We start from the raw sequence: 8,806 nt of genomic DNA on the forward strand, positions 1-8,806 counted from the left end.
GCCCTACAATCCCCAGCACTGCCTGCCTATCCTTGTACACCCTGATTCCTGACCCCACAATCCCCAGCGCTGCCTGCCTGTCCGTGCTCCCCGCACGCACAACTCCCAATGCTTCCCTCCTGTCCCTGTCTACCTACTGCCTATCCCCATAACCCCCACCTCTGCCCGCCTCTCCATGTACACCCCTCTCCCCACTTCGATAACCCTCACTGTACATCACTCTCCCTGTCCCAGAGCACCCCATGCCTGAATAGGCCCTTCAGAACCATCTGTCTAGCCTGGAAGCATTTTGCATAGATGTGTGACACAGATGTATCTACATTGAAATACAGATATGTAGTCAATATTTATAACTTCAGATTAAAAAATGATATATGCACACAAATAGGATACATGACCTGTCTTGCGTAAAATGTATCATAATTATGCCATAATCATATCATAATAACATCACTATGAAGAATATGGGGTACAGGGTCACACAAAGATCAATGGTTCATTCCACCAGTGAAATGCCTGAAGTTCCATAAATAACATTCAACAACAACAATTCAATCATAGAATATCAGGGTTGGAAGGGACCTGAGGAGGTCATTTAGTCCAACCCCCTGCTCAAAACAGGACCAATCCCCACCTAAAACATCCCAGCCAGGGCTTTGTCAAGCCTGACCTTAAAAGCTTCAAAGGAAGGATATTCCACCACCTTCCTAGGTAACAAATTCCAGTGCTTAACCCCCTCCTAGTGAAAAAGTTTTTGCTACTATCCAACCTAAACCTCCCCCCCTACACCTTAAGACCATTACTCCTCATTCTGTCATCTGCTATCAGTGAGAACAGTCTAGATCCATACTCTTTGGAACCCCCTTTCAGGTAGTTAAAAGCAGCTATCAAATCCCCCCTCATTCTTCTCTTCTGCAGATTAACAATCCCAGTTCCCTCAGCCTCTCCTCATAACTCATGTGTTCCAGTCCCCTAATAACTTTTGTTGCCTTCTGCTGGATGCTTTCCAATTTTTCCACAACCTTCTTCTAGTGTGGGGCCCCAAAATGGACACAGTACTCCAGATAAGGCCTCACCAATGTCGAATAGATGGGAACGATCACGTCCCTCTGCTGGCAATGCTCCTACTTATACAGTCTAAAATGCCATTGGTCTTCTTGGCAACAAGGGCACACTGTTGACTCATATCCAGCTTCTCACCCACTGTAACCCCTAGGTCCTTTTCTGCACAACTGCTGCTGAGCCATTGGGTCCCTAGTCTGTAGCGGTGCATGGGATCCTTCCATCCTAAGTGCAGGACTCTGTACTTGTCCTTGTTGAACCTCATCAGATTTCTTTTTGGCCCAATCCTCTAATTCGTTTAAGTCCCTCTGTATCCTATCCCTACCCTCCAGTGTATCTACTTCTCTTCCCAGTTTAGAGTCCTCTGCAAACTTGCTGAGGGCGAAATCCATGCCATCCTCCAGATCATTAATAGAGATATTGAAGAAAACTGGCCCCAGGACCGACCCTTGGGGCACTCCGCTTTATACCGGCTGCCAACTAGACATGGAGCCATTGATCGCTATCCGTTGAGCCCGACAATCTAGCCAGCTTTCTATGCACCTTATAGTCCATTCATCCAGCCCATACTTCGTTAACTTGCTGGCAAGAATACTGTGAGAGACCGTGGAAACACCCAGGCTGCAATTCTGTGGCCTCCCAGGGAAAAGAGACCCTGAGAGCCTCAAAAACCCTCTCCTGCCTGTATACATCTCACTCCCTGCCCCACAACACCCAGTGCTGGCCACTTGTCCATGTAGGCCCCCCACCCACACAACTTCCATCTCTGCCACACAGTGATACCCCTCACCCATGACCAAAACCAGGTGCCAGACCCCACAGTAACAGCTCACAGAAATCCCTCCTCAGACTCGGTTAAACTCAGTGTCTTCCTGCACTGGGGAAAAGGGGGAGATCAGTCTGGCCTGCCTTCCTGGGGCAGTGCAGCGTGTGCAGGGAAGGAGAGCGGGACAGACCCAGAGGGAGGGAGAGGATGTGGAGACTAAAAGGAGTCTGACTGAGTAACTCTTCCTAAAAATACAACACAAAGCTTTCATGTATGGCAGCCACTTGGAAAACTGGACACATCTTCCTGAGGCTGTTTTTCCATGTTGGCAATTGCTGACATTACCACAAGGCTGTAGTGGGGTTGCTCTCAGGAGGAGGGACGGTCCAAAGGGGGAAGGTGTCAGAGACAATCTGCTACATTGTGGTCCACACTGCTTTACAGTTTGAGACGTCCCCCTAGCACAGCAGGCCTCATTATGCCTCTTTGGTCTCTGCATTAGGCCGGATGTCTGTTTCTTATTTCACCCAGTTTCAGGACTCGAAGCCACTGTGATCTGGATACTGCATGTTGCCCCCAAACACACTCATTTTCTCTTCCTGGACATCCCTCGGTGAGATTTCCAACACCACCTGGTTTCCTCTCAGCCAGAAACGTGCTTTTCTTTTTTCTGCCCTTCGTTGGTTCCTGTCCTCTCCAGACCCAGGGATGCAGGTGCATGGAGAGAGCAGACCCATCTCCCTCTCTGAATTTTCTTTTTTATCCCAGTTGTTTGGAACCTCTAAGCCTGTGAGTTTGAGATTTCAGCAACTCTCCTGCCAGTTCTTCCTTGGTCCAAATGACATCACCCACCCTTTGAGGCCACAGGATGACTCCAGTTGAAGTCATTGGAGGATCATGGCCGGTGTAAATCAGGCCATTCATTGAAGTCCCCACATGTGGATTTAGAGTGAACTCCTGGCCATGTTGGGAATTTTCTCATTGAACTCAAGGGGACCAGATCACCCACGGTGTTTAAGATCTGGCTTCAAGCTGCATAAATCAGGGTTTCGGGTCCTGCTACAGAGAGCTCTATTCTGGTAGGCTGCTGAAAGAGTCTGAAGGAAACCGCCAGTGTATGTGGTGTTCTGAGGCCTGGCACAAAAGAGGGGCATTTCAAAACACAGGGGCCCTGATTTGGCTCTCAGAGAAGCCTTTCTCAATCTTCAGTGACCCACTGAAGGCAAATGGTGGGAGAAGAATCTGGCCAGTGTGTGACCCATTCTTGTTGTGAACCCTCTGGTAACACAGATACCCATGGCAGAGGGTTTGGCTATTCTACCTAACAGGGCAATGAAGTTCCTGAATTGGAAAACTTGAACGAATCAGAGGAAAAACCACACAGACCCCCCAAAAAGGAAGCTGCTGAGACAGACAGAAGGGCAACTCACCAAAATCCTGGTCAGCAGAGAGAGGAAATCTCCTTACTGCAACAGAAAGGCAGCGCCCGAGACTCACTCTATGAATCGCACATGTCTGATACTCAGCGTGCTGGGCAGTGACCTTTATTACTCCCCTGTACAGTCCCTGCAGACTCTCAGATTGGCCAGGACTCCCAGACAATTCCCTTGGCTCCGTGAACAGAAGATAGAAGAGCAGAAAATAGACCCTGGAGAACTTCAACTTGAGAGCCTCCCCCGGGAGTGAAGAAATGATTCCCTGATACCAGGGGCTCATATTGTCAGGGTAAACTGAGTCTTGCAGACTCTTCAGGCTAGCAATGGATGATGGCTTTCTTTTTTGTGTTTAATGTACTGCCATTTCACTATGTGTGGGAATGCTGCCATAAGGGACAGGACCAGTCTACCACTGCATACCACCCATGCAGTTGTAATATCCAGTCCATTAGCCTCCAAAAAGTCACTGCCACCGTGTGGAGGCCAAATGATGTGATCCTAAATTAAGGCAGGCCAAAAGGCATCGGAAAGGTTTTCTTCTCCCACAATACTGTCCTCAAAGGTTTTTACCAATATCCCTTTGTGAGGTCTAAAGTGGATATATATCTGGCAACTCCCAACTGTTCAAATAGTCCATCTAATCTCTGCATGAGGTAAGCATCACATTTCAAGAATGTTTTGATGTTTCAGAAATCGATGCAGAAATGAGTTGTGTTACCCTGTGTCAGGACTGGTACAATAGGACTTCTCCACTCACTTTGTGATTCCTTCACCACTCTGAGGACCAAAATGACCAGGAGTTCATCTCGTATGGTATCCCACATTTTACAAGGGGACAGCCACGAAGTTTGCCTGGTTTGTTGCCCTGGGCCTTTTCAGTATGGTGGTATTTTAGCTTGATGTGCCCTGTTGGGTTGAGAACACAGTGGTAACAGAATCAAACCACTGCAACATCTCAATCTTTTGTTCAGGCTACAGTCCCTCAGCCATGCATGTGTGACAGGTGCCTGGGGGCCTAATAAGGGCTCTGGATGTATGACATTCATGAGTTGTCAGCCCTGGAGTGCAGTCTGGGAGCCGTGGTAGATGCTGTGCCCTTCAAACGACTCAGCTGTTTTGCTAGTGATTCACCATCTCCAGGCCCTGTTGTCACCTAAAACGACAGCAGACGGCACCACAAACCCAAACGGAGCTACCTGAGGGCTTAGGTATGCCATCCAAATACAAACAGCAGACACCAGCCAATTTCCCACTCTCCCCGTTCTCACCACCCACCCCAACCCCCACTGGAGTATAAACCCAAATTTATCCTGTCTTGACATGCACAGGGAGTTGTACAATGTCAGCTCATTAGCACAGTTTGCCTTCTCCAGATCAAAGCAGAGTACCTAGCAAATAAAGAAAACTGCACACTAAACCTAAGATACTAGATAGATTGGATTTCAGTTACCAGTTTTTCACCCTGGCTGGTGATACAAACAGTTCACCAGGTTTGCATATACTGACTAGAAATCCTTTTAGCCTTGGACCAGAACTTCCCCCAGTTCAGTCTTTGTTCCTTGGGTATTCCTAGGACTTCTCTTGTGTGGGGAGTGAGGCCACTAGATGATGTCACACCCCACCTTATATATGTTTATCGTATGGCAGGAATCCTTTGTTACAAAAACAGTTCCCATTCCAGTTTTTGGAAAAAGACAGGTACCCAAAATGGGGTTCAGTTTCATGTGGTCTGGTCAAATGCCATTTAATACCCTGCTGAGTCATAGCAGCCATTCTATATAGGCTGTCTGGAGTGTTCTCAGCAAGGGTCAACAGGTGAGGGATAAGCTTGTGCTAAAGCCTATTGTTTCCCCTAATGGCCCATTACCCTGAGTAGGCCCTTCACAACCAGCCATCTAGACTGGAAGCATTTTGCCTAGTGGGTGTCACGCAGGTGTAACTACATTTGAAATACAGATACATAGTCAATATTCCTAACTTCACATACAAAAATGATACATGCACACATATCTGTATAATGTGCTTAATGCTGTTGTCAAGGTTCCTTCCCCACTCTGAACTCTCGGGTACAGATCTGGGGACCTGCATGAAAACCTCCTAAGCTTACTTTTACCAGCTTAGTTTAAAACTTCCCCAAGGTACAAATTATTTTACCCTTTTCCCTTGGATTTCCACTGCCACCACCAAACTTTATCTGGGTTCCTGAAAAAACGGAGTTTGGACATGTCTTTCCCCACAAAATCCTCCCAATCCCGGGGAAGGTTTGGTAAAAATCCTCACCAATTTGCATAGGTGACCACAGACCCAAACTCTTGGATCTTAGAACAATGAAAAAGCATTCAGTTTTCTACAAGAAGACTTTTAATAGAAGTAAAAAAAAATCACCTCTGTAAAATCAGGATGGTAGATACCTTGCAGGATAATTAGATTCAAACACAGAGAATCCCTCTAGGCAAAACCTTAACTTGCAAAAAAGACACACAGACAGGAATAGTCATTCTATTCAGCACAGCTATTTTCTCAGCCATTTAAAGAAATCATAATCTAACACATACCTAGCTAGATTACTTACTCAGTTCTAAGACTTCATTCTTGTTCTGTCTCCATCAAAAGCATCACACAGACAGACACAGACCCTTTTTTTTTCTCCCTCCTCCTAGCTTTTGAAGGTATCTTGTCTCCTCATTGGTAATTTTGGTCAGGTGCCAGTGAGGTTACATTTAGCTTCTTAACCCTTTACAGGTAAGAGAATTTTTCCTCTGGCCAGGAGGGATTTTAAAGGGGTTTACCCTTCCCTTTATATTTATGACAGCTGTAAACAGGGCCAAGTATAATTATATTCCATATATAGCTATTAATATTCATTATATGGATGTTCATATTTGGGAACATTGTAGGAAATGCGGGTATTTACATATTAACTTAAATAAAAGAGTGTGATTTAATTACTTACTCCGGGCTTACTCGAGAATTGGGTTGAAGAGGACAAGTACTGCAATAAAGAAGTCTGTTTACGCAATCCACCTCTGGGTCCTCCTGCTCCTTTTTTCCATCTCTAACAGTGTTCTTCAATCGAACAACATATTCTGAGTCATCATCTAAGATTGCCATAACACAAAATGTATGGCAGAATGCAGGTAAAACCATGGGGCAGTAGAGATAGAATTCTCCCCCAAGGAATTCAGTCACAAATATAATTAACATAATATTTTTAATGAACATCATCAGCACAGAAGCATGTCCTCTGAATGTTGGCTGAAGCATGAAAGGGGATATAGACGTTTAGCATATCTGGCATGGAAATACCCTGCAACGCCAGCTACAACAGTGCCCTGTGAACGTCTGTTCTCATTTTCAGGTGACATTGTAAATAATAAGCGGGCACCATTATCTCCCATAAATGTAAACAAACTTCTTTGTCTTAGCGATTGGCTAAACAAGGAGTAGGACTGAGTGGACTCGCTGGCTCTAAAGTTTTCTATTCTTTTATTTTTGAGTGTCGTTATGTAACAAACAATTCTACCTTTGTAAGCTGCACTTTCACGATAAAGAGATTGCACTGCAGTATTTTTACGAGGTGAATTAAAATACTATTTATCTTTTTTACAGTGCAAATATTTGTAATACAAATAATCATGGAAAGTGAGTGCTACACACTTAGTAGTCTGTGCTGTAGTGTAAATCAGTGTATTTGAAAATGTATAAAAACATCCAAAATATTTATAACAAATGTAAACTGGTATTCTATTATTGTTTAACTGTGTAATTAAAACTGTGATTACTCGTGATTAATTTTTTAAATCAAGTTAACTCAAAACAAATTAATCACTTGATTTAACTGTGATTAATTGAGAGCCCGAATTATCAATGATCATAGAATCATGGAATCATAGAACTGGAAGACACCTCAAGAGTCCATCTAGTCCAGGCCCCTGCACTCTTGGCAGGCCTAAGTATTATCTAGACCATTCCTGACAGATGTTTGCCTAACACGCTCTTAAAAATCTCCAATGAGGGAGACTCCACAATGTCCCTAGGCAATTTATTTTTGTCCTTAACTACCCTGAGAGTTAGAAACTTTTTTCTAATGTCCAACTTAAACCGCCATTGCTGCAATTTAAGCCCATTGCTTCTTCTCCTGTCCTCAGAAGTGAAGAAAAACATTGTTTTCTTCTTGTAACATTTTAGGTACTTGAAAACTGTTATCATGTCCTCTCTCAGTCTTCTCTTTTCCAGACTAAACAAACCCAGTTTTTTCAATCTTCCCTCATAGGTCCTGCTTTCGACACCTTTTATCATTTTTGTTGCTCTTCTCTGGACTCTCTCCAATTTGTACACGTCCTTCCTGAAATGTGGTTCCCAGAATTGGACACAAAACTCCAGCTAAGGCCTAATCAGAGCAGAGCGGAAGAATTACTTCTCGTGTTTTGCTTAAAATACTCCTGCTAATACATCCCAGAATGATGTTTGCTTTTTCTGCAAGAGCGTTAAACTGTTGACTCGTATTTAGCTTGTGATCCACCATAACTCCCCAACCCTTTCTACAGTCCTCCTTCCTAGGCAGTCATTTCCCATTTTGTATGTGTGCAACTGATTGTTCCTTCCTAAATGGACTACTTTGCATTTGTCCTTAGTGAATTTCATCCTATTTACTTCAGACCATTTCTCCTGTTTGTCCAGATCATTTGAATTACAATGCTATGCTCCAAAGCACATGCAACCCCTCCCAGCTTGGTATCATCCTCAAACGTTATAAGTGTACCCTCTATGCCATTATCTAAATCATCAATGAAGATATTGAACAGAACCGGAGCCAGAATTGATCCCTGTGGGACCCCACTCATTATGCTCTTCCAGCATGACTGTGAACAACTGATAACTACTCTCTGGGAACAGTTTTCCACCAGTTTTGCACCCACCTTATAGTAGCTCCATCTAGGTTGCATTTCCCTAGTTTGTTTATGAGAATGTCATGCAAGACAGTATCAAAAGCTTTCCTGAAGCTTGACCACATCTACCGCTTCCACGCTCTCTACCAGGCTTCTTACACTGTCAGAGAAAGCTGTCAGATTGGTTTGACATGATTTGTTCTTGACAAATCCATGCTGACTGTTACTTATCACTTTATTATCTTCTAAATATTTGTAAATTGTGTTAGGATATAGATATTCAGGCCTGTCTGCAAAGGCCTGTACTTTAAGAATTTAGGTGTATTCTTATAACTTGGCTAGTTATAGAGGTATAAAAGAAAGAATCAAAATCACTGTCTGCCGGTGTAAGGGCCTTCTCTTACTATGAAAATCTGAGGGCCTGTTCTTAGGCTAAGGCCTTTGGCTAAGCAGCAGAGGCAGCCATAAGCTGGGAAGCGACTGGTCACCTCCTCACATTCCAAACTAGTCACATTGGAAGAAGGTGTTATTGGGCTGTTAGGATACAATCCTGTCCTGATAATGCCTATCGCCTCCAGAGAAAGGGAAGTGCCTAGAAGATGCAAAAGGAAACTTAGTTTGGTAGCATCCTGTCTGGCAAGAACTCACTTATC

Source organism: Chelonia mydas, unplaced genomic scaffold (genome assembly GCF_015237465.2).
Source record: "Chelonia mydas isolate rCheMyd1 unplaced genomic scaffold, rCheMyd1.pri.v2 scaffold_78_arrow_ctg1, whole genome shotgun sequence".
Taxonomy (NCBI): Eukaryota; Metazoa; Chordata; order Testudines; family Cheloniidae; genus Chelonia; species Chelonia mydas.